We start from the raw sequence: 27,983 nt of genomic DNA on the forward strand, positions 1-27,983 counted from the left end.
AACGGTAACCAGAATGGTGGTTCTGATAATCATAACTAGCAGAACTTTCACAACAGACACAGAAGGCACTACCACAACAACCACAATAATTGGAATGGTAATAGGAACAATAACCACAACTCCCATAACTAGGAAAACCAATAATTCCTTCACTTGAGGCCTGTCAAGTGGAGGAAACTAATGGAATTCATGACCAAGCAACTCTGAATACATGTACGGAGGTATAAGATAATTGTAAGTATGAGTACCCAGTAAATTTAACTGTTGTTGAAAGTTTTGGAACATGTATCTAAAGGAAATGTATGGTGGAAAGAAAAGTATTGTACCTGAATATGAAGTGGAGGAGGGTGTCTTAACAAATTTATATTCTGATTGTTCTGCCTGTAGTGATGGCAAAGACTCTGATTTCTATGGGATTGCTAATCTTGTGTGTTCTAACATGCAAATCCTGAAACTTATGGTTATGAAGGTGGGAGGGCTTGCCCTGACTATTTTGTTGGAAGTGGGTGACACTCAATAAAGGGGTGACAACACAAATGATTCTGTTGAAAATGTAGTGATTGAAACAATAGATCTGAGTGAGCTGGACGGAATGGTCTACTTAGAAATATTCAATAATAACTGTACCAGTCATTCAATGCAGGAAAGTCAACTAATCCCCATAGATGTAAGTGACATGGTAGCAAACCAGGACATAAGTAGTCAACATACTGAAATTGACAGTAGAATTAAGGAACACTTCAGAAACTGTAGGGAGGTAGCAACAGATAATATGAATGATTCTCAACTTGACATGAACAGTCAGTTAAATGCTCACACCAATCCTCTCTTTAATTGTGGATCAAATCAATCAAGTGAAGATATTATTAACACAGAGATACCCATTCATCCTATACAAATGTCCAACAATAGTGTGAACCAGTTATGTGAGTTAGACTTTAAGGAGGTTGAGAGTGATTTATTGAGAGAAGATAATGTTACAGAACAGCATAAGTTTGTTAGTAGCCCATACATAGAGATATTGTTTGGTAACTGGACAGGTTTATGTCTAATTGACACTGGCAGTGCAATTTCAATCATATCTGAGAAATTTAGAGACAGAGTACAGAATAATCCTGACTACATTGAATTTCCTATCTCCAGAGTTAAAATTAAAGGTGAAACTGGTAAGTACACATAAGTAATTAATAAACAAGCATAAATTATCTTCCATATAGGAAAGACTGTGTTTGAGCAAGGTTGCCTGATTGTCAGTGATCTCAACGAGATACTATTGACCGTTGTGTGAGTGAAGTTCAAATTTCTGGTCACACTAAGCTATTCTAAGAACTGGTGATACTACAACTAACAAAGTGTGTGGCTATGAGATAGAAGTAAAGAAAGAAGTTTTAGATTATGATCTTACAGGTGTTGATGTTAGTGATAAGGTGTTGGTTAGTGATAAAGTCAGTGAGGCTGATAGGCTTACTGAGTATGAAAAATCTGAACTTGAAAGTGTATTGAGAGAGTTTGAACATATTTTCAGTGAAAAGCCAGGTAGAGTTAAGAATTATTCTTGTAAGCTTCGGCTGAAGCAGCATCAGCCATTCTTCATATTACCATCCTCAGTACCTATATGTAAGAAACAAATTGTGGAGAGGGAACTCCAAAAGTGACAAGAGTGGAGAACTATTGAAAGAAGCATAAGCCAGTATAACAATCCTCTAGTTGTTGTATCCAAAAAAGACAGAGTCAGGCTTGTACTCGATTCCAGACTTCTAAACAAATATTTGGAAAGGGAGACACATCACCCAGAGTCAATGGAAGAATTATTAATTAAATTCCATGGTGCCAGGTATTTTACTTGTTTGGATCTGACATCAGGCTTCCATCAGATCACTCTCAATCTTAGTTCCAGAAAATACACCACCTTTTTATTCTCCAGAAAAAGTTACCAGTACTGTGTAGTTCCTTATGGTCTCAACGTGTCAGTTGCAGAATCTATAAGAGCCTTGGATTTATTGTTAGGTAGTGATATGCTATCGAAGCTGGTTATTTATGTCGATGACATCCTCGTTACGAGTAGTTCACAGAACGAGCATATCAAGACAATTAAGGCGGTAGCAATGAAATTCAGAAAAGGAGGTATGACCCTAAAATTGGGTAAATGTAGATTTGGGGTTAAATTTTTGAACTTCTTGGGCCACACCATCAGTGAGGAAGGAATTCTGCCTGATGCAGATAAAATTATAGCTATTGCCGATTTTCCCAGACCCAGAAATAAAAAGGAATTAAGATTCTTCTATGGATTATGTAACTTCTACTGTAAATACATAAGATCACAAGTCCTGAATGAACCATGTTTACTTCATTTATTGAAAAAGAACACATTATGGGAATGGTCCACAGAATGTCAAACAGTTTTTGATGAGATCACAACACAGCTTTGCAATAGTCAGATTCTATATAGGCCTGATCTTTCCTTACCATTTTGCCTGTGGACTTGGTGCCTATATTTTTCAACAGAAAGAGGTTGATGGTCAGATGGAACAATGTTTTGCAAGCAGGAGTTTACTTAAACTCGAAAGGAATTACACGGTCATTGATGAGAAAGAGTTGCTCACAATTGAGTGGGGATTCAAGAAATTTAGGAACTATCTCAGTGGACATAAAGTCATCATATTCTCTGATCACAAAGCTCTGAGCTATTTACAGGAATGTAAGCTGTACCACAACCGAATCACTCGCTGGGCATTATTTCTTCAGCAATTAGATTACACTATTTCCCACATCAAAGGTGAGCAAAATTGTGTTGCTGATGCCTTATCTAGGTTGCCAGTTGGTAATGATCAGAAGAATGTTGAGATTCAGGAGGACAAGAACTTTAGAATTATTTTTATTAAGGGAGTGAAGTGTGAGAGAGAAATTAGAAAAATTTGTGAACAATTACGGAGACACCAAAACCAAGATGAGGACTTGAAATTAGTGAAAAGCTTGCTTGGTAAGAAAGGGGAGGATAAAGTTGGACAGTATTACCAGGTGCACATGGGTATTTTGTTCAGGAGACACAGACCAGACTCTGATAACTGGAAGCTATGTTGGCCCTAACAACACATAGACTTACTCATTAAGTTTATACATGAGAGTTTTTGCCACTGTGGCAGTATGAAATGCACTCAAAAGCTACAAGAAAATGTTTATTTTAATAATATAGCCAGGAGAGTAAAGTGTTGGCTGGCTTCTTGTGATAGATGCCAGAGGGTAAAGGTAACAAACCAGTGCCATAAAGGTTTTTTTAAATAGCATTATACCCAAAGGTAAATCTGAGTTAGTTGGGGTTGACTTCTTTGGACAACTATCTCATTCCAAAGAAGGATATAGTTACATCTTTGCTGTGGTTGATTTGTTTAGTAAATTAGTTAAGTTCTACCCATTGAAAAAGGCTACCAGTATGAAAACTATACAGTGTTTTGAAAACGATTATTTCACCAATGCTGGCAAACCTAAAGCTGTATTGTCTGACAATGGGAGCCAGTTCAACCCACATGCATGGAAACAGTTTATGACCGATCAGAACATCAAACATATTTGCATTTCCGTTTACTCAACATCTTGCAATCCTACTAAAAGATACATGTGTGAGATTGGTCAACTTTGTAGGACTTACTTTCCCAAAGATCATTCAAATTGGTACTAATATGTAACACAATTTGAGTATATTCTCAACCATCTGCAACAAACAACAACTGGATTTTCTGCTTACGAGATACATTGCAATATTGCAGACAATAGTTGAGTTCATTCATACTGTGTTGTGGAACTTCTGCATGCTTGCAGGGCCCCTACATGATATTAGGCAAGTGTACCAGTTTCTTTGGCTCTTCAGTGTATTTACTGGATAAACAAGACAGTTGTATACCCATTTTTATTAGAAGTTGTTTTTAATCAAATAAAGAACAAGGCATGAGCTGCTTATCTAAAAAAATTACCATTTTCACAATGTGTTTGGAATAACTCCCTCTGTAACTGAGCTCCTTAATTACTCTTTCCCTGAAAATCTCTTTGTAAAATTTATACAAAAGTATTGAGATTCAACAGTGTGTCAGTTCATGCAGAAAGCCTAACTTTCATTTAAACAAATTTCTTGTCCTGTCCAACCTATAAAGAAACTTCAGTGTAACAGTAACCAAGAAAAGGTGTGGCAAAATAATCATTAAACTGCAATATATCTAAAATTACTGCATGAAAGTTTATGCACCATAATGGTTAAACTGAGTAAGCAATAAATGACATACTGCAACCAACAGAATTGAATTTTTGAAATTCTCAGAAAAACCATGCTCGTGTAACTTTAACTTGCTTTTTCTCCAGTCTTTAAAAAATGAGTTACAACAGTGTCACCCTGAGACCTCCCCCTTTGTAACACTCTGGCAACATTTATTCGACCATCTTTATTTCATTGTCTCCACTATCAATGGCTTTATAATATGCTGTCAATGACACACAGCAGCAAGAGAGAGGACTGGACAGGAAATGTTGGGGAGGTAGTCTGTAAATTGAAAAGTGAGCAGCACTAGTGGTGGGGCAAGTTATCTTTCCTGGAAAAATGCTACAGCTGCCTTATAGGATGACTAAGAATCAATTTCCCCTCTAGCAGTGAAAACAGTGTGCAGAGATTTTTGCAGAATCTCTTCCATTCTTTTCTCACATTATTATTATAACTTCACTTAGCAATTCACATCCAATGTTGTGTTAACACACTTTGTGGAAACATAAAACATACAATTTTTTTCTGGAATATTAGATTGTGTGGGCCATGAAGTCTACATGGGAATGGACAGTGTTACGTGAATGATAAAATTCTTCTTCGGTGGATGAGGTACTACAGCCCAGTCAACAAAGCACGGACTATGTCAACAGAGAGAAAAAAAACTGTGTAGTCAGAAATTTTGGTACAAAGGTAGGGAGTGTGTCATGAACAACATACTACAAATTCATGGAGGTATGTTCCATCTATGCAACTAATTGAAGGCATTCTCTTTATTGTGATATGCGTTTCACTTCTTTTATTTGTGAAGCATCTTCAGCAGCAATTTCCAGTACTGCTATCCCATATGTATGGTCCTGGAGAGGTGTTTGTTAGTCTCCAAGCTTCAGTTGGCCAGTTTCTGGCATTCTTTCACTCACATTTGTTTCAACAAATTGCTTACATCACTTGCACTTTACATTTTGTGTTCAACATTTGTGTGCAGCATAGAGACCAATGAACATGTCTCCAGGACCATACACATGGACTAACAGAGCTATAAATTGCCACTGTTGATACTTCATGAATAAAAAAAGCAAAAGACATAGGGCAATAAACAAACTGCCTTCAATTAGTTGGACAAACAGAACATACCTCCAAGAATTTTTAAGTAACTAACAAATAACGAAAAACAGAAAAAATGATGATACTAAAAATCTTTATCAGTGGGGGTCTGAGTGTGAGGGTAGAGGAGTGCCAGTGTGGGTGGGAGGGTGAGGGGGTTCAGTAGCAGTCACTGTTTAAGGTTTTACTTAAATATTTTAGAAACTCCACCTTCTAGCAAAAATGTTTTCCTGTTCATATTTAAACTCAGTTAAATGTCTTACAAAAAAGGTCCTATTCAATTTTTCTCCAGGTCAAATATTTGCTGCATTGTAAGAGATGGAAAGATAGCAGATTATTAAAAATAGTGTTTTAAGGACTGTCTTGTGACTGTTGCGGCCCTTCTTATTTCAGTGCTTGCTAAGATTTTAACAGTACAAAATTAAAGTTTATTGTTAAGTGAATTCTGTTAAGAAAAAATATTAAATGTGTGTATCACATCTAAGTGCAGGAGAACTATATTATGGGGAAAACTTTGCTCTGGGGGTGTAACAGGGTGGAAAGGTAGAGCTGGAGGTTAGAAGCATGAGGGAAGTTAGGTCACCAGATTGTGGTGATACATTTCCCTCATTCACAGGTCTGTAAAATGAAGACCAGAAAGGCAGTTGTCCATTATACCACCACCACACTACATCCATCACTAAAAGCAACTGCAGGGTATTTCACAAAGTTACAGCAAACTGTCCACAGCTTGCCTTATGAATCATTGGCAATGCAGTGTAAGGAAAGGCCAGAGGGGGTTTATTTTGCACAAAGTGTGTTAACACTACACTGAAGATAGTTATGAGTTCCTAATAATACAAATGCTAGAGAGGCATATGGACACACACTCTGTAAATCTCTGCACACTAGTCTACAGTGGTTCAAGGGAAATTTATTCTTAGTCACCCTGTACAGCAGTTGGGTTGTTGTTCTGGTAAAGTAACTTCCTTCACTATAAGCACTGCTTGCTTTTTAGTTTACAGAGAGACTGTATCTCCACAGAATTTCCTGTACTGTTCCCTTATCTACATAAACAAAATAACTTCACTGAGCTCCTGTTCATATAATGGAGTTATTGTCATTTTATAAAGTGAAAACTTATTCATATTTTTCAAGTGAGTTTTATGTAAAATAGGTCTCTGAGAATTGCTTAATTTGTAACTGTGATGTTGGAGGTAGTCTACATAGTGTTGAAGGGGAAAGGATTGGATTAGTAAATGTGGAATCTTGCTGTTGTCTGTCATTGGAAGCATACTTAAAAGCCATGTAACCACGCTGTAGTCACTTGGTGGTGAATTAATGAATGACCAGAAAGTTATTGCACTCTCTCACCAATTAATTATGTTGCTCATAGACTGCATGAATCTCCTCAGTTTAGGAACTGCCAAAACTTCTATAGAGAAGGCTGCACTGAATGGAGTCACTTAACCACACCTCTACAGTAAATCTTGCAACATGGATGTGGATATGTCTGATGGAGTAGGACTGATCTTGTATAAATGTAGAAAAGTAATCTGCTGTAATGAACTGCTTCACCTGTTTCAAAATAGCTTAAGTTCCATAACACCTGGATGACCTACTTCTGTTACAGAGGGAGCCAGTTTAAGCCTCAGGCTTCAGATGTTGGGAAAGCTGAAGCTGGGATGATGCATTTGGTATACTCAATCTAGTAAAAGTATTTGAGCCATTGATAGTGGAAACAATGAAATCAACATTCTCAAATATGGTGACAGCATGTTACTCTTGGGGCAGACTTTTCAATGTAGTAGATGGTTCACAGCTCCAGCTGTGGAACTTTTTTACGTAAGTGTTATTTAACAACTGAAAATAAATACATAATCACTTAATACACTGAAAATAAGTCAACTATATGAACACTAGCTCAGTAAAGTTATTTTGTCTATTCACATGATAGATTTGGACAGGAGATACTGGGGAGGCATGTCTGCTGTCAAAGTGAAAAACAAACAGCTCTAGTGGTGGGAAAAGTTGCTGTTCCTGGAAGGATGCAACAGCTGCCTCTTCTTCTTCTTCTGTAGTGGTCAATCCAAGGATTGGTTTGCAACAGCTACAATGGCAGCTTATCTCCATTCTGTGCGTCTTTCAGCTTTTCTCTTCATTTCTTTATAGGTGTTACATCCCACATCTTTCACGATTTGATCCATGTACCTTAGTCGTGGTCTTCCTCTGGGTCTTTTTCCCTCGACATATCCCTCTATGATTGTGTTCAGGAGTCCCTTATGTCTTAATAGATGGCCTGTAAATTGCACTCTTCTTTTAACAATGAAACTCCAGAAGCTTCTCTTCTCACCTGCTCTTTCCAGAACCACTTTGTTTGTGACCTTGTCGATCCATTTTATTTTGAGCATGCATCTATAACACCACATTTCAAAAGAATTTAGCTTCTGATCTTCCTCAGTCCCAAGAGTCCATGTTTCACACCCATAGCATGCCACACTCCACACATATGATTTCAAAAATCTTTTCCTGATTTCAAGGCTGATGCTCTTAGATGTTAATATGTTTTTCTTCTTGTTAAAAGCAGCCTTTGCTTTAGCTATTCTACTTCTCACTTCTGCCTTGCTCCTTCCATCCCTGGTAATATTACTGCCCAGATAAGTAAATTTATCAACTTGTTCAAGCAGTTCATTGCCTACATGAACTTGGACTTTCACTTGATCTTCTTTGCCGCATGCCATTACTTTTGTTTTTGCTTTATTAATTCTCATATTATATTCTTCACCCATAACTTTATCCATTCTATTCAGTAGGACTACAAGATCTTCTTCACTTTCAGCCAGGGCAGCTATATCATTGGCATATCTTATCATATCTATTCGTTGGCCATGAACTACTACATCTGTCTGTGAATTTTCCCTTACTTTTTTCAGCGCCTCTTCAATGTATACGTTAAAGATAATAGGGGATAGTGCGCAACCTTGTCGGACACCTTTCCGTATCTGCACCTCTTCTTGTTTTGTCCGTCCACGGATAACTGCTGTCTCGTTATTGTACAGGTTCCATATCATTTTTCTATCTTTATGGTCTATTCCTACTTTTTTGAGTACCTCAAACATCTTATCCCATTTAACATTATCAAAGGCTTTCTCTACATCTACGAAAGCTATGTATGTTTTCAGGTTCTTATCTAGTTGTTTCTCTATTATTAGTTTTAGAGCAAATATTGCTTCTCAGGTTCCTCTATCTTTCCGGAATCCAAACTGGTCTTTGGAGAGTGTAGCTTCAACTTTTTGTTCTATGCATTTTAGGATAATTGAGGTTAATATTTTAGAGGCGTGAGTAACTAGGCTGAGCGTCCTATAATTTTCACGTCTTGTAGCATTTGCCTTCTTTGGAATGGGGATCATAATGTTTTTCTCAAAGTCTGTAGGAATTTCACCCTGCTCGTACATGTTGAAAACAAGATTATACAACTCCTGTTTCAGTTTTGCTCCTCCAGATTTCAGAAGTTCGGCTGGGATATTGTCTATACCAGGCGATTTGTTGTTTTTCAATTTTTTCAGAGCTAGTTCAAACTCTTCCTTTAATATAGGTTCACCTATGTTGTGTGCATCTACTTCTGTTTCTTCTTCCATGATGTTTTCAGACAGGTCTGGTCCGCTGTACAGTTTTCCTATATATTGTTTCCATCTTCTTGCAACTTCATCATCGTCATCCAACATATTGCCATTTTCATCCATCACAGCCCTACACTTGTTTCTTCTGTCTCCAAAGCAATGTCTCACACATTTATAGGCCTTGTCGATATTTCCCTTGCTCATATTGTCCTCAACTGAAATACAGAGATCATCAAGGTATTTTTCTCTTGCTTGTTTTGCCTCTCTGTTGATTCTGTTTTTCAGACTCTTGTATTTCACTTGGTCTTCCTTCTTCACAGAATTTTTTAATTTTCTTCTTTCTTCCATCATATTTAGTAGGTCATTAGTGATCCATTCCTTCCTTTTCTCTGTCCTTTCTTTTCCTATTATTTCTTCTGCTGCTTCTAAAATACCAGTTTTTATTTTTTCCCAGCTGCTTTGGATGTCATTGCAGCCCTGTGTATTTGTTTTCTTGTCTGTTTCTAGTTGATAGTGCTTCAGTGTATTTTCGTTTTTCAGGTTTGTCAAATCCCATTTACATGTACTTCTTTTTTTAATGTTCTTGAATTTTAGTTCAGTCGTCATCATAACGAGTATGTGGTCACTTTCCACATCACAGCCTGGATATGATCTGCTGTCCTTAACTTGGTTTTTAAATCTTTGCTTCACTAATATGAAGTCAATTTGATATCTGTTAATGTCACCAGGCATTTTACAAGTATATCTTCTTCTTGGATGATGATTAAAGAAGGTATTTGTAATGCAAAGTTTATTTCTTTGGCAGAATTCTACAAGTTTATCCCCTCTTTCATTTCTTAATCCTAATCCAAAATTCCCTGCCACATCCTCTTCTTTACCTTCCCCAACAACGGCATTCATATCTCCCATGATGACAAGGTTTTCAGCTCCTTTAATTCTGCCAATTACTTCTTCAAGGTGGTCATACATCATGTCGATTTCATCATCCTCGTGCCTCGTAGTTGGCATGTATACTTGGATTATGATTGTGTCTCTTGGTTTAGTTTCCAATTGGACATAAATTATCCTCTCACTATGTTGAACAAATCCTTTTACTCTTAACCCCATCTCTTTATTGAGGATAATTCCCACTCCTGCAATCCTGGGATTGTCTTGTGTGCAACAGCTGCCATACAGGATGATTTGCCAAAGATGGTCTACATCTGAATAGGTTGGGCTCAAAAATATTCAGTAAGATGTTAAACTGATAAGTAGTGATGGGGGTGATAAACTTGTGTAGCATTAAGAAAGACAAAACCAAACCATTATCTGACAAGAAATGTGCTAAGGCCCATAACTAATAGTCAAAGTAGGCATGTTATTCACTGGAATATAAATGGTTTAAACACTGATGCTTCTAACAATAAAAGCTCCCAAATATATGAATTGGAAATCATTCTGTCAGACTGTGCTAATATTAGAGTTGTTTGTTTAAATGAGCACTGGTTTTCTGAGGACACAGTTAAAATTCTAAACAAAATAGGGAACTTCAGATTAGCAAGTAGCTTTTGCAGAAGAAAACAAGTCATGTGGAGGCTCAAGTATACTTCTATATAGTGATATAAATTATGAGACCAGAAACTGTTTTAATTGTTTAAATGAAGAATGTGTGCTTGAGAGCTGTTGTGTAGAAATAGTGGACTCACTAGCAAATCTTATAATAATCTCAATATACAGAATTCCAGGGACAACAACAACAGAACTATTCATATCTAAGCTTCAAATTATGTTAGAAGACCTTTGTAGAAAAAAACAAAAAAATTGTAATAACTGCTGATTTGAACATTGACATCACATGTGATAGTAGCCACTGACTTGGTGAAGAAATATGGTTTCAAATTGAATTTCTCTGAATCTACCAGAGACAATGGGCAATCAGCAACATGTATTGACAATGTTATAACTAATTATGCATTTGATGATTTGTATAAATTTAGTCTTGGTCTGGGTATTTCAGATCGTTGTCCATTGTTAATTGAGCTGCCACAGACAGACAGGAAAATTTCATGTATGAGGACGCATATGAGCAGGAACTTCAGCAAAAAATACTTGCTAACATTTAGTGAGAAACTAAAAGAGAAAACATGGTCTTTTGATCACTGTAATTCAAGTGACAAAAACTCTGAGAAAGTCCCGAGTAGTATTCTTGGTGTCTTTAATGAAACACTTCCACCTAGACTCTGCAGCAATAAAATAACAAATAAAGTAAAGTATATTACCTAGGGCATAAAAATTTCCAGGCAAGGAAAAGGCAGCTGCACAGAGAACTAAAATATAATAAAGACATTGATTTCATTAAATATGTTAGACTCTACAGAACTATATTTAAAAGAGTTGTCAGGTCAGCAAAACAACTGGCAAATAAGACATTAAGTCTGAGAGTTAAGGCCTATAACCAAGAAATTTCAAAAATTCATATTGAAAGAAATACTATTGTAAATCCAAATCAAATACCAGAGTACTTTAATGAATTCTTTATAAATGTTGCAAAGTCTGATGCAGATGTAACAGATTATCACAACACAGTAAATCCCTTTTGGCATAGGTGAAAACTCTGAAAACTTTACAAAATTCTTAAAAGTTTCTGTGGAGGATGTAAAAAATGCTATTCTAACATTAAGAAACAAAAGATCTGCATGTTGGGGTGGAATACCCACCAAATTTATTAAAGTGGTACACAATAGAATTGCAAACCCATTAGCTCAAATAATAAATCAATGTTTTGAAGAGGGCTGTATCCCAGGGGTAATGAAATATGCTGAAGTCAAACCACTCTTCAAGAAGGGATCAAGAGTGATCATGGGAAATTTTCATCCTATCTTGATTCTCCAAGACATAGCTAAAATATCTGAAAAACGTGCTGTTGCACAAATCCAAAACTTCATTCCAAAATATTCCATTATTCTAAACAATCAATTTGGTTTTCAGCTGGGGAAAACCACTAAAGATGCAGTAAACAGTTTCAGTGAGAAAATAAGTACATCATTAGACAAGAGAAATAAGGTGGCAGGAATTTTCTGCAACCTCACAAAGGCGTTTGATTCTGTAAACCATGCACTGCTTGTTTACAAACTTGAAAAGTATGGCATTAGAGACAGTGCCCCACAATGGCTTAAATCCTACTTATCCAATAGAAAGCAAAGAGTTAGCATTTCTTCAAATAGTGCATATTATTTTTCTGACTGGAAAAAAACTCAGGGTGTTCCATAAGGCTACATATTAGGCCTAGTCCCCTTTCTCTTTTATGTTAATGACTTACCATTAAATATTGGCTCCCCATCAGTTCTGTTTGCAGATGATACTTCTTTCTTAGTTGAAGATCAGGATTTGGAAAAAATTCTCAAATGTGTGATCAGTACTCTCAGTACCTTAGAAACTTGGTTTCAGCTAAATGGGTTGAATCTAAACATACCTAAGGCTCACATGATGCAGTTCAAAACCAAACAATCAAAATGTGAGAAGATTAAGATTGTGCACAACAACCAAGGTTTAGAAGAAGTTGAATCAGTCAAATTCTTAGGTTTAAATGTAGATAAAAATTTCAGCTCGCAGGCACACATTGAATGCCTGGCAAACAAACTGAGCAGCTTTGCATTTGCAATGTACATATTATCAACTGCAACTGACATGGACACACAAAAAGTAGCATATACAAGATACTTCAAATCCATTATTAGGTATGGTTTTGGTTTTGGGGTAACTTGAATAACATAGAGTAGATACTAAAAATACAGAAAAAAAATCATTTGAAATATGTGCACTGCAAATCACAAAGAACCATGTTGACCATTATTTAGAAAACTTAAAAGTATTCACTCTTCCATCCTTATAATGAGATTATTATATTTTTATACACCAGATATGAATTATTTGATGAAAACCATTTTGCCCATTCACATGATACTATAAACAAAGAAAATTTTATGCTCCCCACCCACCACCTCAGACTGTATGCCCAGGGACCTCAATACATGGGGACAAAAATCTGTAATAAATTAAAAGGGAACCAGTTGATGCAGATGAATTTAGGTTCACTTTAAAAGAAAGCTATATGAGGTTCTGACACTTATGCATTATTACTCAGTGGCTGAATTCATGTAGGACAAACTGGAAATTTGAGCTGGATACAACGTGTTACACATTCCAAGAAATATCCTTATAGAGTTATTATTTATTGTTTTACTATTATTTATTAATGTAAAAATCATTGCAACTGTTTTATAAATTTTTGATATGTCTCCTGTATGTAAACCAAATGAATTGGAAATGTACACCATGAGATGAATAAAACATAATTCACAATAGTCAATTTCACTCCAACATTGTAGGACAGTGTGCATAGATTTGCATAGATTCTGTGCATATGCATATCTTTTGTTAATACTATTAGTGATTAATATCTGTATTCCACATAATGTTAACACACTAGGAGGAAAATAAATACCTCTGGTCACACAGCAATTGTTAGTGATTCATAATGTGTGCTGCAGAATGGTTTGTATAACTTTGTGAAACCCATTTAGTTGCTTTTTGTGCTGAACTGGGGTGGATGAGTGGTACAAAAGCATTCAAATATATCCCTTAAACATAATGGAAGAAATAGGCATCCTCACAAATTCAAAACAAAATTAACATAGATTCTGTGTTATCAGCAGTGCACTAGCTCATTGGTAGCCTCAAACTACAAGAGAAACCTTTTCACATTGTATAAACTGGACAGAAGCCTCCACAAAACTGCTTCTGTTCCATCAGAAAACTTTATCATGTGTATTGTGATGTAACTCATGTGTTAGGGATTAGTGAATTAGTTTATTTCAACCTACCACTGAAGTATCCAACATCTGTGCATCATAAATTTGACTGTGCTTTCTCTGGTTTACTGTGTGAAGCAAAAAAATAATATTATACTTAAGAACAGGAACTACCAAATAAGTGAAGTTTGTCATTCCAGTTTGGGATGTAAAAACTTATTTATATACCATATGTTGACAAAAACGGTGTACCAATAATGCATAATCTATTGTTACCAAACACCATTTTATCCTATTTTGTCAAAAACAAAGAGCAAATATATCTACAAAACACACATTTTAAACAAACATTGTATAAATGTGGACAAGCATTGGAGCCTAATGCCAAAGAAAATATGAATGGGCCAAATCTACAAATTATAGAGTTTTGCACAGAGCCAAACTTAATCATAGCTAACACTTGGTTCAAGAATCATGAAAGAAAGTTGTATACATGGAAGAGAGCTGGTGAACCAGAAGGTTTCTGATTGATCATGTAGTGGTAAGACAGAGATTTCAGAACCAGGTTTTAAATTGTAAGACATTTCCAGGGGCAGATGTGGACTCTAATCACAATTTATGGATTATGCATTGTAGATTAAAACTGAAGAAACTGCAAAAAGATAGAAACTGAAAGAACCAGAGGTTGTAGAGAGTTTCAGGGGGACCGTTAGGGAATGATTGAGAAGAACAGAGACAGGAACACAGCAGAATTAGAACGGGGAGGGGGGTGGGGTATAAATCCTTTGGTAAAACAAGAAATATTGAATTTAACTAATGAAAGGAGAAAATATAAAAATGCAGTAAATGAAACAGGCAAACGGGAGTATAAATGTCTAAAAAATGAGATCAACAGACGGTGCAAAATGGCTAAGCAGGAATGGCTAGAGGACAAATGCCCTTTCGATTGGCAAATGGGACATCTGGTTTATAGGGCTACTTATAAAACATGATATGGGGAGAAGACGCTTTATACTGAAGCCACTGAATATGGAACCATTGCATCCTGATATTTTGTGTCAACACTTTATGGTTACATATATTTCTCTCTAAAGGTACTGTGGACAAGAAATCATTCCTTGTCTTCGGTATAATGGCAAAGGGTTGTTGTTTTCATGCAGTGATAATGACATTCATCCACTCAGAGGGTGTGTATATTGTTCAGGCGAAATTTCCTGTTCTTCGTGATGATACCGAAGTCCTGGTCGCATGGTAGGTATGAATGCCCACTGACTAGGAATTTATGGTGGATTACTTCTGGTGTGAAGTCTGCATGCAGAACCATGAACTGACACAGTAAGGCCATTTTTATATTCTGATTTTGCCCGCCACATTGATCCAAGTACATAATCAATTGCTTTGTTTGGACATTATGTTTAATGTAATGCACGAGACATGATCCCATTTCTTGCTGTCCTTGGGATGCTTCGCCCTCACTCCATACATACATGGTAGCTTTCTTGGTATATGGGTCATGTATTCCAAGGCAGTACGTCCACAATTGCTGCTTGTAGTAACAGATACCTGTCATAAGTACCAGTGTCGGTAAATTCCTCATCAAATAAAAGGCAATCATGGTTGTATCACTGTCCTGATGCCTCCCTTCTGCTGCATGGCAATGCATTCCCATCCATGCGCTCTCAGCCTTTCGTTGATGTAACTCTCTTTCACATTCCCCTTACCCTTCTCTTCTGCGGTGTCAGCTGCAGCATGTTTAATGTTACAGAGGTCATATTTATGACAGGAATCACTTACAGGGGGCTGAAAGGACAGATTAAATCTTGCATTAAATATCTGACCAAACATGTAGTACAAGACCGGATCATCATGCTCGGCTTTATATAAATGGTATAACTTCCCCATGCTGAGGTCTGGTGACAAATACTTCTCATCCACTGTTTCATTCATTCATGCATAATGGCTACAATATGCTGGAAACCATTTTATGAAGTTCTCTACCACAACCATCTTTGCTATTGATGTTTTGTTTTTAGCAGGGCATGTGCCTCACTTATTGATGCGTGGGGTCTGGTGTTGCACTTTGTGCAAAAGAACACTTGTAAACCTACCATCTGATATCTGCAAAATGTTCTTAAAGAATGTTTTACACACCTTCACGCCCCTCTCCATTCTGGAAATTGTATAGGCATGTTGTTACTTGTCACTACTCTGTAGTGCCACAGAAATACATGCGTGCCATAGTGACTACCTTCACCATAGCAAAAATGTATGCCGATTGCAAGTAAAATTACCTAATTCATGCAACATGTCAAATAGATGTTGCTGGTGTTCAGGTGAAAAATGTTGACCGCATTCCTTCTGACATGCAAATGCTCTGAGTTGGGACATTTCTTTGGCACTACATTTCCCTTCAAGTTACTGTATTCTTCCTCTTTCGATCACTTTACTTTTCGATTGTTCCGTGCTCACAGGAGTGCATTCCAGACCCGTTTTCTTCCTCGTTGTGAAGCAGTTACAGTACCAGTACTACAATCCCCCTTTGATAGGTCCATGGTTCACATAGTAGGTATGGTATCCTTTGATGTACCGGGTAGATTGGGCTCTGCTAACGTGACACGTAATTCATCCACTGTACCACTTGCACACTGGCTGAATTAGCCAGGTGCACATTCCACATCAGAGAAATCGGTAGTTGTGTCCAATCCAAATAGGTCTGAAATGGAAATGCTCCTTATCTGCACTGGTGTCCATATAAAATTATATGAGTCCAATAAGGGAACCTAACACCGCCCTTACCTCACAACACAGCTTCAACATCGTCACTAGGGCTATTGCACATGTCGTTCTGTAGCGCGCGCACACACACACACACACACACACACACACACACACACACACACACACACACACACACCGGCCGTCACGTGCTGTAAGACGAATAGTATGCTGTGCCACCGGCCTACTCACTATGCAAACATGGTGCAATAGTGGCCTATATGATATAGGCCTCTATTGTGCCCCATTTTGTATGGCACTGCACAGTGTATAAACAAAATCTGACGCTCCCACATTTTCCATGGTTTCCAAATACATGTCTGGCAATTATAGGACATAATGGTAGGGTGTAAACTTATGTTCTGTGTGAATATCTCATTTTTTCCAAAAATGTGCGTTAGGCCACTACTGCGCTGATAGCCTCAAATGTAAGGCTGTAGTGCATATATAACTAGTGGTAAGATAGATGATGCCTACAGGAAAATGAAAGATACCTTTGCAGAAAAGAGAAACACTTGTATGAATAACAAAAGCTCTGTCAAAAACTAGTCCTAAGCAAAGAATGGAAAGCAGAAAGGTGAAAGGAGTATACAGAGGTTCTATACAAGGGAGATTTCCTTGAGGGCAATATTATGGAAATGGAAGAGGATATAGACGGGAAATATGATATTGTGTGAAGAACTTGACAGAACACTGAAAGACCTAAGTTGAAACTAAGTCCTGGGAGTAGACAACATTCCGTTATAACTACAATACAGATAGCCTTGGGAGAGACAGCTATGACAAAACTCTTCTATCTGGTGATCAAGATGTGTGAGACAGGCAAAATACCCTCAGACTTCAAAAAGAATATAATAATTCCTATTCCAAAGAAAGCTGGTGCTGACTGGTGTGAAAATAACTGAACTATTACTTTAATAAGTCATAGTTCCCAGAAGAATGGAATAATTGGTAGAAGCAACTCTCGGGGAAGATCAGTTTGGATTCTAGAGAACTGTAGGAACATGTGAGGCAATACTGACCAACAACTTGTCACAGAAGATAGGTTAAGGAAAGGCAAACCTACGTTTCTGCATTTGTAGACTTAGAGAAAGCTTTTGCCAATGTTGACTGGAATACTCTCTTTCAGATTCTGAAGGTGGCAGGGGTAAAATACAGGGAGGGAGTAAAAGGGTATTTACATTTTGTACTGAAACCAGATGGCAGTTTTAAGAGACACATGAGATGAAAGGGAAGCAGTGGTTGAGAAGGGAGTGAAGCAGGGTTATAGCTTATCCCTGATTTTAATCAATCTTTATATTGAGCAAGCACTAAAGAAATCAAAATTAAAAACTGGGAGAAGAAATAAAAACTTTGAGGTTGGCCAATGACACTGTAATTCTGTCAGAGACAGCAAAGGACTTGGAAGAGTAGTTGAATAGAAGGGACAATATCTTTAAAGGAGGATATAAGATCAACATCAGCAAAAGCAGAACTAAGATAATGGAATGTAGTCGAATGAAATCAGGTGATGCTGAAGGAAGTAGATTAGCGAATGAGACACTTAAAGTAGTAGATGAGTTCTAACTATTTGGACAGCAAAATAACTGATTATGGTTAAAGTAGAGAGGATATGAAATGAAGACCGCCAATGTCAAGAATAGCATTTCTGAAGAACAGAAATTTGTTAACATCGGATATAGATCCAAGTGTCAGGAAGTCTTTTCTGAAAGCATGTGTATGGTGTGTAGCCATATATGAAAGTGAAATGATGAAGGTTGAAGCAGAGAGGATGTAAAATATAGACTGGCAATGGCAAGAAAAGTGTGTCTGAAGAAGAGAAATTTTTTAACATCATCAAATATAAATTTAAGTGTCAGGAAGCCTTTTCTGAAAGTATCTGTATGGAGTGTAGCCACATATGGAAGTGAAACATGGACGATAAATGTTTTAGCCAAAAACAGAAGAGAAGCTTTTGAAATGTGGTGTTAGTTGGGTAGATCCCACAACTAATGAGGAAGTAATGAATAGAAATGGAAAGCAAAGAAATTTGTAGCACAATTCAACTAGAAGAAGAGAACGGTTGGTAAGACACATTCTGAATCATCAAGGTATCATGAACTTAGTACGCGGGGAGGGGGGGGAGGGGGAGGGAGGAGGGGGGGCGGGAAGTGGCAAGGTTAAAATCATAGACAGAGACTAAGAGATAAATACAGTCAGCAGATTCAGAAGAGGCTTGCACGGGACAGAATAGCATGGAAAGCTGCTTCAAATCCAGTCTTTGGACTGAAGACCACAACAACAACAACAAGAATGCAGAAAAAATTTTAAAATAATTGCTTATCAAGAGAAAATTTAAATAGTTTGTAATACTAAAAATTCTTTATAGTTACTCTGCTGTATGAAGTTATTGATTTTGGAGTAATGAATCAGAAAATGATTGTTAAGAAACTATAATTTTATATGCAGCAGAGGCCACTGGTTACTGCTTTTGTGACTGAATTTTAGAGCAGACTATATGCGACTGTCTTGCATATTTATCAAATAAACAAAAGTTCCAGAAACTTTCACGTTTTATTTGTTAAAATGACAGGGAGTTATTTGTCCTGTGCCAAAACTGGGTATTTATATTGTACTAGGATTTCATAACTTAACTGTTCTATCTCCATCACAGGCATGTGGAGCTGTTCATTTATTTATACACTGTGTTCCATAAATTCTGTCATAAAGAAGAGCATTCAGGGATATGTAATGAGTCAAATTATATATTAGCGAGCAGAAGCAAACACTTCTTGCTACTTTTGTATAGTGTGCAAACAACAAATTGTGACAAACACTTCTGCAATAAAACTATAATTATGGCTTTTACTTTGTATATGAATGTTAGAAAAATGGTAACACTGAAAACTGCTACTGCTCCTCCTCTTACACAACTCTGCTATTGTTTTTTATCTAACATTTCAAACAAAGCATTTGTATAGCTTCATAAAGACTACTATAAGCAGTCTGCATAGTGGAAAAATGATCTATCTAACACAAATATTAAAAGTCTTGAAGAATTTACAATCTTGTTGCCAAGTATTCAAATAAACTGTAGAGGAAGTGATTACAGACGTATTCTTTCACTTTGTTTTTAAATATTTGCCAATATTTCCTGCCTCAGGTCCACTGGCAATATGTTAAGGAATTTTGTTCAAGAGTATAAAACTCCATTATGAATCCTACAGAGGAATGCACAGTCTATATGGAAATTATTTCTTCTACCAGTGTTGTGGTTGTGAATTACTGGGTTCATCCCAAATTCACTCTTGTTACTAACCAAAAATAAAAACAGTGAGTATATATATCTCCTCTTCCACCCTCCCTCTGACATTGAGCCTTCTTAATTTTTTTGTAAACGGAAACTTGATTGGGAGTTGAGGTCACTTAAAATGAATGGACAAATTTGTTAGTATCATTGGTATGAAGAGTACAAGAGGGACCCCTCTGGCTCCTGGTCCTGTGAGGATAGTAGCTTCAATGATACTATTTCAGATACTTGTAATCTGTGAATGGGTAGGATTACAGCATTTTGGAAGATTTACAGCATTTTGGAAGATTTACAGCATTTTGGAAGATTCAGATTCTGTAGTAGTAGGCTAATCATGAGACAATGAGTCATAAATACTATATGCCTACTTTCTGTTAAAACCAACTCCAAGGAAGAAAACAAAACAGCACATTCTTGTGTACACAATTTTTGTTTGAAATTATACATAAAGAGGAAGAATATATTTGAAAGAAACTATTTGCTTAATGCTTTATATGCTTTGCTACCATAGTTAAAACTGACTGAAAAAGTTAACGAACTTGCACATTTTCATCAAACACAATAATACAACACAGCATTTTCTTTATCTCAGTCTGTTTAACAGAAAACTTGCAAAATGTTTTTTAAACGAATACATATTAGTAGAGTATCACGTGAAAATTTGAAGTAAATTGTTCCAGCACTTTTTGAGATTTTTGCTAACAACGTATCCCTATTACATATATTTATGTATTATAGATATTGTTAATATATATCCTATGACCATCCAAACATGTAAGAGTATTGTATAAAAGTTTGAAGTTAATCAAGCAAGGACTTACCACGAACTTTACTAACAATCTGTATATTACCAACTGTGAAACACTGCCAGGTTCACTAATGTGTGTGTGTGTGTGTGTGTGTGTGTGTGTGTGTGTGTGTACAACTATATCAGAAAAATATGTAACCCATGCCTGTCTTAACATTTATTAGAATACCACGTAAAAATTTTAAGTAAGCTATTCGAGAACTATTCAACATTTGTTGTAATAACATTAAATGATGGTTTGTTGTTGTATAGTAGTATAGATTTCTGTCATGTGTAAACATTACAGTGTTTGACGAGTACTCTAATTTTCCATGTAAATCATTTATGCCAAGGTAGTCAATCTTGTTGCACACCGTATTTGCATTTAATGTTGTTCCTGTCATACCATTTGACAAATTGTAACCCTGTGTTTTCTACTGTTAAGGTATGGCTCCAACCCTGGAACAGGAAGCCCTTCGGTGCCATACAATTTCAGTTTACCTTGCAAAATTTTATGATCCACATAGTGAAGGCATAGGTAAAATCACAGAAAATGCCAACAGAGTAAATTTTACTGTTTAGTTCTACTAGAACTGATTATGTGAGATCCATGTATTGCCTTTGTAGTAGTTGGTTCTTAAACTATTTTTAAAACAAGTAAAGGATGGATACCAGTCTGCAACTAGAGTACAATTGTTTATTGTCACTATATATTATTATTACTACCACATACCTCAGTCTTTCAGACAATACACCTTGACCACCAACTAACTGGATCTAGAGATTTTTATAAACTCTCCAACAGATGGATTGGTGAAACTGATGTCTGGGGGCTTAGAATGCATTGCCTGTCTAAGTAAGTTTGCATCTTTTGATGGAACATTTTTGTCTTTGTTTTTTCACCTATTTTCAGAAAGAATTGATTGAATTTGTAGTTGTAGTGTATTGAATTTCATATCATCTGTCTCACTGATATTGTCATCTGGTAGTTAAACATATAGCATGCCAAGTCTATTTGTTTCATATATAATAATCCTCCAAATAATTGTCCTTGTCTTGCATTTGAAATTTTGAATTTTTTTTATGGATATTACACTGGTTTTCCTTTTTTGACGACAAACTGAAGACTTTTGCAATACTAATTGTAGTGCATTTTTAAATTTTGATTAAAGCTTGTTCTTTGCATTAAATACAATTGTCTCTACCTAGTACAGTACTTTAATTCCAGATGCAAGCCAACTTTTTTCAGCTTGCATTTTAAATATACCTGACCAGCTGTTATGGAAAACTGGATTAATAATGGTGTAAAAACATTTTTATGGTGTAATTATATTTCTCATCTGCTGTGTGTCTTTCTCATTTTGCATCCTGTAAATTCACTCTGAACAGTGTTACTGAGACAGCATTTACAATTCTTTTAAATCTTCCTTTTACTCTCTTAGCTAAGCTTTACTGATGGGGATGTTTTGTTGCTGCCATTTGACCATCATGGTCAGATAAAACATTTCTTATGGGTCTCACATCTATTTCATCAAAGACAGATTAACTCAGAAACAAATTATCAATTGCCTTTGCACCATGTCCTTTTATTTTTACTGGAACATTACTGTGGGGATTAAACCAAAGTTGGACATGAGTTACTCCAAGTACCATTGATAAGAACCATCAGAAATGAAATTCACATTGGAATCTCCCTTCATTATCACTTAGCAGTTATTTCCAGTAGTCTTTATTAATATCATCTCTATATGCCCAATGAAGTTTAAACTATTTCTTGTTCGGGGCCTACACACTGTCAGAATTGCTGTTTGCATGTTTCCAAGTTACTGCTGAAGTACAGCACTCAAACAGTTGTTAAATGCAGTGTTCACTGAGGTCTGTGGTCTGGGACTTCATTCAAATTTTGTGTATACAGCCACTCCCCCTATCCTCACATTACACCTATAGTTATTTGGTATTAACACTTTGTCATCTGGCGGCACCACAGTGGTGTCGTGCAAGAAATAGTGGTCAACAGCTGGCGACACCACAATGATGTCACGTGCATAATATCGCTCAGTGGCCGGTGACACCACAGTGGTGTTGTGAGCATAATATCAAGCAGTGGCCGGCGACATTCTGTTGGTGTTGGTGTTTGTTTAGGTAACAATAAGTTACACATGTCAACAAGTTTTTTGTTTTTATAAGTACTTGTGCTGTTTTATCATGGCAGACAAAAGAGAAGATACAATTATCTATGATGAATGCGTGGATGTCTTTTCTGACATTCCAGGTGACTTGGCCAAAGACATTGGATATAAAAAAAATGAAAGTGAAGCAGAATCATTGGAAGGTAGTAAAATACACCCAAGAAGAATTATGCGAAATACCTGCTTTTCTGAATTGCGCAGGTGGGAACTCTCCCTCCAATATATCCTACATTTTCATACCCCTCCTGGCCTCCACCTTTATTAGTCATTGTCCTTATACATCCAACAGCGCGTAGTCCACTATTGCACCAATGCAAACAGCCTTTGTGTTTCTCTCTCTTTCTGTTATCCCCTCTTTTTCCCCTGCTCAACATCTAGCCTCCAAGCTGCAACCAGCTGCCCTACAGTCTCCCCACCTTATCCCTACACGCTCCCACTAGTAGCACTTTACCATCCCCACTTCTACCTCTCCCTCCCCACCCTAGCCTCCTCCTTACCCCCAACCAGTTGCCTCTCCCATGATGCACTGCTGCTTGTAGTCTGACTTCAGCTGCCAGAGACTGTGGTCATGTGTATGTGAATACTATTTGCGTGTGTGTGTGTGAGTGTGTGTGTGTGTGTTTTGTCTATTTTCAACAAATTCCTTGTTGGCCAGAAGCTCATTTTGTGACAGTCTTTTTGTTGTGCCTACCTGCGACACAGTATCTCTGCTATATGATGACTAGCTACTACCCTTCTCATAATATCGTTACATCTGTAGAAATACACTTATGTTTTTCAGTGACCTGTATTGATATGAGAAGCTTATTTTTCTTACTGAGCAATATTCTTATGTTTTGATGGAAAAGTCCAAATGCATTATAATTGCTTACCAAAGTTGTCCAAACTGCCTTTTTTTGTTTCTCCATTTACTGCAGGAACTGTGTGTATAGTTATTTGGCAGCTCTTTCTTTCAGAAACATTTACCCTAAAAGAGGCCTAGTTTCCCATAATTACTTCACGAAAGAAGATGAAGTAAATATTACAGAATTTGAAACCAGAACAGCTGTTAGTATGAGTGACATAAAAGTAGGTACCTTAGGTGTTGCGAAACAACTCAAATCACTTAAGAAAGGCAAGTCTTCTGGTCCAGATGGTATACCAATCAGGTTCCTTTCAGAGAATGCAGACACAATAGCGCCTTTCTTAGTAATCATATATCACTGACTTCAATTTGCAGTAGGATTTTGGAGCATATACTGTACTCAAACATTACGAATCACCTTGAAGAAAATGGCTTACTGATACATAACCAACATGGATTCAGAAAATATCATTCTTGTGCAACACAGCTAGCTCTTTATTTCCATGAAGTAATGAGTGCTGTCGACAAGGGATCTCAGATCGATTCCATATTCCTAGATTTCCAGAAGGCTTTTGATACCGTTCCTCACAAGTGACTATTAATCAAGATGAGAACATATGGAGTATTGTCTCAGTTGTGTGACTGGATTCGTGATTTCCTCTCAGAGAGGTCACAGTTCGTAGTGATAGACAGTAAATCATCGAGTAGGACAGAAGTATATCTGGCATTCCGCAAGGTAGTGTCATAGGCCCTCTACTGTTACTGATTTCCATGAATGATCTAGGTGATAATCTGAGCAGCCCCCTTAGATTGTTTGCTGATTATGCTGTAATTTACTGTCTAGTAAAATCAGACGATCAATTCCAATTACGAAATGATCTAGAGAGAATTTCTATATGTTGCAAAAAGTGCCAATTGGCACTAAACAAAGAAAAGTGTGAGGTCATCCACATGAGTACTAAAAGAAATCCAATAAATTTTGGGTATACGCTAAATCGCACAAATCTAAGGGCTGTCAATTTGACTAAATACCTAGGAATTACAATTACGAGCAACTTAAATTGGAAAACAACATATATAATATTGTGGGGAAGGCGAAACAAAGACCTTGCTTTGTTGGCAGAACACTTAGAAGATGCAACAAACCCACTAAAGAGACAGTCTAAGTTACACTTGTCCGTCCTCTGCTGGAATATTGCTGCGCAGTGTGGGATCCTTACCAGGTAGGATTGACGGAGGTCATCGAAAAAGTGCAAAGAAGGGCAGCCTGTTTCGTGTTATCATGCAATAGGGGTGAGAGTGTCACTGATACGATATGCGAGTTGGGGTGGCAGTCACTGTAACAAAGGCGGTTTTCTTTGCGGCAAGAACTACTTACAAAATTGCAATCACCAACTTTCTCTTCCGAATGCAAAAATATTTTGTTGACACCCACCTATGTAGGGAGAAATGATCATCACAATAAAATAAGAAAGTATTCAGAATCCCAGGGACTGGATAGACAGTTTTCTGGCTACACTGAATGCGTCTGGAAATTAGTCACGCTAGTAACTTCTTATCAACATGTTCTGATGTAAACCAAGCCATGAATGGTGAATCTGTCTGAGGGGCAACACAACAATAACATTCATGTGTGATTACCCCAATCTGTTGAGAAACTTATAAAGCTCCACATTTACATGTTCAAAAGAATGCTTCAGCCATGGATTGTCATATTGCTTAAAGAAAGTCACAATCATCATATTTGTGTGAAAAGCATTCTCTGCTATGTGCTTGATGTCATACTCAATCACCTAGTTGAGGTTATGGTCCAAACTGTTCCAAACCTCCCCCCCCCCCCTCCCCCCAATAACCATAACAATAACCATAACCTGTGCATTGTGCATGATATACTTCACACAGATCTTTCCCTACAGAGCTTAAATCCCAGGTGATATTGCTCAGCTTTGCACTTGGCTAAAACATTCTATTACCTGGTATTCACCATTCAGGAATTCTGTACTAATCCAGACATTCCCCTCCCATAACCGCACCTTAGCTGAAGGACCTCCTCAGTTTTTCTGACCCTATGAATACTACTAACCTTAACTTGCACATTTTCCCCTGTCTTGTCTGCTCACTTTGTCTACACTCTTCAGAGCTGTGAAGCAGACATCTAAACGAAAGCTAGCAGGCTTGCAGCATCTCTTGACTCTCTTGCCTGTTCTGGTAGGTTTGACTGCAGTCCAGCCGTGTACCCAATTTCCAACTTTTTGCTCCCAACTGCAGCCTGCAGGTGCTACAATTCTTTCTGTGTTACTGTCAGATAGTCTTTGAGTTCCTAAACTGTCTGCTCTTTATACTGGAATTACTCCACGACCTCTTGACACTGTGCATGTTATTATTATTAGTATTACTATTATTATTTCTTACCTTTCTCAGATGTTATGTATGGTTAAAAATGGGAAGGGATGCGGACCTTGATCAAGCGTGACTTCCTGTTAACTGTACGGTATATGTTACATTGCATTTAGGAACTTACGGGTAATTGAACATGTATCAATAATTGTTGTTATAAGCCAACCCAGTTCAAAAGTAATAGCAGCGTGCATAGCTATAACACCAGGAAAAAGGATGATCTTCACCATGCAGGGTTAAATCTGACTTTGGCACAGAAAGGGGTAAATTATGCTGCCACAAAAGTCTTTGGTAACCTACCAAACAGCATCAAAAGCCTGACAGATAGCCAACCATTAGTTGTGTTAATTTCTTCTTTTTATTGGTGACTATGATGTCAGGTTTGTTATGTGGTGTTGTTTTATCTGTTATAATAGTTATGTTCCAGTATAATTTGTATTCATCATTCTCCAGTCCTGTGGTGCATACTTGTATGTGGGAATGTGTTGTTGTTTTAGTTTATGTTGTATGGAAAGTTGTTGACGTATTATTTTTGCTACATTTTCAGTCTTCTGGTGTATTCTGTATTTGATAGTATTGTACATCTGCTTGTGATGTTATCTACTGTTTCTATTTGTTGTTTGCAAAGTCTGCATTTATCTGTTGTGGTATTGGGATCTTTAATAATATGCTTGCTGTAATATCTGATGTTTATTGTTTGATCCTGTATTGCAATCAAGAATCCTCCCATCTCACTGTATATATTGCCTTTTCTTAACCATGTGTTGGATGCGTCTTGATCGATGTGTGGCTGTGTTAGATGATATGGGTGCTTGCCATGTAGTGTTTTCTTTTTCCAATTTACTTTCTTCGTATCTGTTGATGTTATGTGATCTAAAGGGTTATAGAAGTGGTTATGAAATTGCAATGGTGTAGCCGATGTATTTATATGAGTGGTTGCTTTGTGTATTTTGCTAGTTTCTGCTCGTTCTATAAAGAATTTTCTTAAATTGTCTGCCTGTCCATAATGTAGGTTTCTTATGCTGATAAATCCTCTTCCTTCTTCCTTTCTGCTTAATGTGAATCTTTCTGTTGCTGAATGTATTCTATATTTGTGGCACTGTGATCGTGTAAGTGTATTCAGTGCTTTTAGGTCTGTGTTACTACATTTCACTACTCCAAATGAGTAGGTCAATATTGGTATAGCATAAGTATTTTTGCTTTTGTCTTGTTTCTTGCTGTCAATTCTGTTTTCAGTATTTTTGTTAGTCTTTGTCTATATTTTTCTTTTAGTTCTTCTTTAATATTTGTATTATCTATTCCTATTTTTTGTCTGTATCTTCGATATTTATAGGCATCTGTTTCTTCCATCACTTCTATGCAGTTGCTGTGGTTATCCAATATGTAATCTTATTGTTTAGTGTGTTTTCCCTTGACTATGCTATTTTTCTTACATTTGTCTGTTCCAAAAGCCATATTTATATCATTGCTTAATACTTCTGTTATCTTTAGTAATTGGCTGAGTTGTTGATTTGTTGCTGCCAGTAGTTTTAGATCATCCATGTATAGCAAATGTGTGATTTTGTGTTGGTATGTTCCAATAATATTATATCCATAATTTGTATTATTTAGCATGTTGGATAGTGGGTTCAGAGCAAGGCAGAACCAGAAAGGACTTAATGAGTCTCCTTGGTATATTCCACGCTTAATCTGTATTGGCTGTGATGTGATATTATTTGTATTTGTTTGGATATTAAGTGTGGTTTTCCAATTTTTCATTACTATGTTTAGGAACTGTATCAATTTAGGATCTACTTTGTATATTTCCAATATTTGTAGTAACCATGAGTGGGGTACACTATCAAAAGCTTTTTGGTAATCAATGTATGCGTAGTGTAGGGACCTTTGTTTAATTGTAGCTTGATATGTCACCTCTGCATCTATTATCAGTTGCTCTTTACATCCTCGTGCTCCTTTGCAGCAG

General features: G+C 36.8%; 1 protein-coding gene across 1 annotated transcript in view; it reads right to left on the bottom strand.

The window, feature by feature from the left end:
- LOC126188809 (atrial natriuretic peptide receptor 1) overlaps positions 1-27,983 on the bottom strand; it is a 783,072-nt gene that overhangs the window by 364,544 nt on the left and 390,545 nt on the right. The gene's annotated exons all lie outside the window — the stretch shown is intronic.

This window comes from Schistocerca cancellata, chromosome 5 (genome assembly GCF_023864275.1).
Source record: "Schistocerca cancellata isolate TAMUIC-IGC-003103 chromosome 5, iqSchCanc2.1, whole genome shotgun sequence".
NCBI classification, from domain to species: domain Eukaryota; kingdom Metazoa; phylum Arthropoda; class Insecta; order Orthoptera; family Acrididae; genus Schistocerca; species Schistocerca cancellata.